The 3883-nt window shown below is 44.4% G+C and overlaps 1 protein-coding gene across 1 annotated transcript in view; it reads left to right on the top strand.

The window, feature by feature from the left end:
* The first annotated feature begins 708 nt into the window (after positions 1-708).
* CENPL (centromere protein L) overlaps positions 709-3883 on the top strand; it is a 17138-nt gene continuing 13963 nt past the window's right edge. The window contains exons 1-3 of the mRNA XM_007471602.1: positions 709-890; positions 1006-1095; positions 2523-2526. The gene's annotated coding sequence lies outside the window, so the exon portion shown is untranslated. The remainder of the gene's footprint in view (positions 891-1005; positions 1096-2522; positions 2527-3883) is intronic.

Genomic DNA, 3883 nt, shown 5'->3' with positions numbered 1-3883 from the left:
TAAAATCTTTGTCCCCTCTCAACGCATCCGTTTCACTTCTATTAACAAACAAAGCTTCGGCCTGAAGTGACAAGCGTACGATTCCATACAGCAGCCAAGGCGGGACACCGCGGCCGCGCAGAGGCAGCACGGGGTCGGTCAGCAGGCGCACGCCCTTCCCATCCTTCCACGCTTCCCCGAAGGTTCCCGCGGGCAGAACCGGAAAACAGGGAGGAAAATCAGCCCCGCGTTTCAAATCTCCCAAACCTGGTGGCCGACCTCGGGTCTTCAGAAGGAGGAATGCAAGCAAATCCAAAATGTTTCTAGGTCCCGAAACCACACACAGATCGTCGCTGGGAGCCAAGCGCTCCTTAACCCACCCCAAGAACAGCCAAGATTACGGTGGAGGGAGTCAACCAGTCAGAACAGAGGGAATGCCGCCATCTTTACTACGGGCGGAAGTTTGAAGGACCGCTGAGCCCCGGTAGAAAAGCGCGGAAAATTAACACCCCGCGATTAGGAAAGTAGACTTTAATGGTTAGAGCGCTCCCGTGCCCTCAGTTAAAATGGCAACCGTAGTTGCTTCACTGACTTGGAATCGGCGCCGTGGAGGCGCCCAGCGTCCTGCCGCAGAGCGAGTCGGGAAACGATTTTAAACTGAGGAGGCGGCTGAAAGCAAACTTGCTTCTTCTCAACGGCGGAATTTTGGAGCTGGCGTTGGCTCCTGAGGCCTCAGGTGGAGAGGGGCGAGTTGGGATACACTGTCCCTTGCCCTTTCCCTCCTTGGGCTGAAGCAGACTCCGCGGGAGCGAGGGTCGCGGAGCTGGGTGGCTGAGTCAGCGGAAATGTCCCTCCAGGCGTGAAGTGTCGGGCTCGGCTGGCGCTTGCGGGAGCTGAGGTCTCCTTACTGGGCCCGTTTGCGTCCGTCGTGAACCCACCTGTGGTGGAGCGAGAGGGAATTTGGGAGCGCCTGGGTTTCCTCCGGACTTACTCTTCGTTGTCATTTTGGCGGCTGTTTTACTTCAGGGGATTTCAGTTTCGACGTAGTTTTGGATCCAGACTTGAAGAATGATTCGTGAAGGGAATGGTTGACAGCGTCATCACGGCATTTTATTGGTAAGATGCTTTGTTATTGGTCCAGGCGTGGCAGTAAACTTTGTGTTTTGCCCTGTTGTGTGGTCGTTATCGTTACAATACTTGGGGGTTCAGATGCGTTTCACACGACCTGCTTAGCATTGGCGTTAGGTGACGATGTACAAAAGTGATTTAAGTCAGGGTCCCTTCCTTCACGGACTTAGCATAAGAAAAACAACTGAGTTGTAATTGTGTGTTCTAAACTGCAAGTGCAAGAGGAATTGGCCGGAGAGCTAGCTGTGGATACTTGGAAGCTTCTCCTGAGATGAAACTTGAAGGATAGATTGGATTTGGTCAGACAAATGGGTCTAGAGAAGTAGTCTTAATTGGCAATAGGTTGAATAAAAAAGTCCGGAAGCAGAGGCAAACATGACAGGCATGAAGAGCAGGAGGGTGATGAGCAGCCGAGGGGAAGGGGGGCATGTTTGGGTGTAGGGCAGTGGCTCTTAACCGTTTAAAGAATCATCTCCTGGACCTTTCTTCACCCTCTTCTCTCACCAAATACACACACATACACCATTTTGCATTCAACCTTAGAGGGCTTTTAGATTTTGGAAAGACCCTTTGTCCGTGGATCTTGGGGTAAGAACTGAAGTAGTAGAAAATGAACCTGGATAGGATCAGATAATATGATCACGTGCCTTGAAATCCAGGCAGAGGTTTTGGCTTCATTTATTTAGAAGATGTGTGGGAATTGTTATGGGATCTCAAGCAAGGTAATGACAAGATAAAAGTGGTGTCTGTGGAGAAACTAGTCATGGATTGGGGAAAGGGGTTAAGACTGGGAATAAGATAAGTGGCTATAATTAAGAATGCAAGTGAAGGCCAAATCTGAGAGGGCTAGTATGTATGCTTTCAAGAAATATGTCAGAATTTGTTGCTAATTCGGATGTAAACATGAAGTTGAGGGAAGAGTAAAAGATGACTAAGTATTTTAAGGGGCAGGAAGGAAAATGAGAAGGAAGAGTGGAATTATTACTGAGAAACAGGGTAGTTGGAAAGGAAAGATTGGTTGTGAAATAATGTTTAGCTTTGAACTTAATGAGTTTGAGGACAAAAATGTTTAATGTTTTACAGGAAATTGGAAATGCAGGTGCAAAGGTCTGAAAATAGAGATTTAGGAGTCATATGTAGAATGAATGTTATATGGAGAATGAGTGATTTCAGAGTGTGAGGAGACATGCACTGTTGGGACTGGAGGAAGGATAGGAATCAGCAAATGAATCAGAAGGAACCATAAGAAACAAGGAGGAGAAATAATTGAGTGTCTGAAAAAAACAAGGTAACAGAAAGTTTAGAGGAGTAAGAATGAGCAAACTTGATGAACCAAGTATTTGGACATGGTTTTCACAAAAATATTATTGGTAATCTTCAAAAGTGCCATGTCTTTATAGTGATGGATTCATAAGAGAGGTTGCTGAAGATTTCCAAAAAAATATTTATTAGTAAGTGGAGGCAATAGTTGTATACCGTATTTCCAGGAAATTGGTCTCAAAACGGATGAGACAAGTAGGATTTAAACAAAACATTTTTAGTGTTAGGAATACAAGAATATGCATGGCAGTGGAAGAAAAGTATCCTGTGAAGTAGAGATTAGAGATGATAGAGGTTTGAAATAAACATGGGAGATGGTGCCCAAGGGAAATGTGAATGGGCATGGAGATCTAGAATACTGGTTGATGGATTGGCTTTAGAAAGCAAGTAAGAGGACCTCTTTCCTTACAGTTGGAAGGAAGAATATTGGGGCAGTAAAATATTAAGTCAAGCTATATTTTTAATCTCTTAATTATCTGGCAGGGCAAAATTACACATTACTGAGTATGGAGTGAGAAAGTAAAATAGGTATAAACCATCTTCTAATCTTTAATGCATGGATTGGGCTATTTCACATTACTGCAGTATTAAATTAATCAAGGGAAATGTTTTCTCAATACCAGTCCTTTCAGAGCTAGTAGTCTTTCTCTCACCTAGATAGACTTTAAAATCCTTTTGGAATTCATAGAATTTCTCTTTTAAGGAGTCAAACTTAGTAGGGTTTATTTTGCCTTGAAATTGATCCCTATTGAAAGGCAGTGTGCAAGAAGGAGGTAAGAGCACCCACTCTGGTGTTAGACTGTCTCGATTCAAATTCTGGCTCTGGCATTTTTATCTGTATGACTTTGGCAAGTTATTTAATTTCTTTATCTTCCTGTCTGTCAACTGGGAATATAATAACCCACCTCATACAGTTGTTTGAGGATTAAATGAGACAATATTTGTTAAAGGGCTTAGAAAGTTACCTGGCACATGATGAATACTCAATAAATGTTAGCAATTATTCCAAATAACAGATTTGAAAGAAACATTCAATGTAGATGGGACTGATTAAAATTCCATTTTGAATGCACAATTCTGTATGCATTTAAAGCCAGACTGCTTTAGAGTAGCTGCTATTTAAGTTGTATGGTATATGATCTTTCTCTGGGCGTTATCTGAGTTTTGAGAACTATATATTTAATTTATGGAGTTTTGTGCAAGGGATACAGTGTGTCATACTTTGACATGATGAAATTTAAATATAGGGCTTCCCTGGTGGCGCAGTGGTTGGGAATCTGCCTGCCAATGCACGGGACACGGGTTCGAGCCCTGGTCTGGGAAGATCCCACATGCCGCGGAGCAACTGGGCCCATGAGCCACAACTACTGAGCCTGCGCGTCTGGAGCCCGTGCTCAGCAACAAGAGAGGCCGCGATAGTGAGAGGCCCGCGCACCGCGATGAAGAGTGGCCCCCG

This window comes from Lipotes vexillifer, unplaced genomic scaffold, assembly GCF_000442215.2.
Source record: "Lipotes vexillifer unplaced genomic scaffold, Lipotes_vexillifer_v1.1 scaffold821, whole genome shotgun sequence".
In the NCBI taxonomy this organism is placed as follows: Eukaryota; Metazoa; Chordata; class Mammalia; order Artiodactyla; family Lipotidae; genus Lipotes; species Lipotes vexillifer.
Note: the sequence above shows the minus strand (reverse complement) of the source record. Positions and strands in the feature narration are given on the sequence as shown.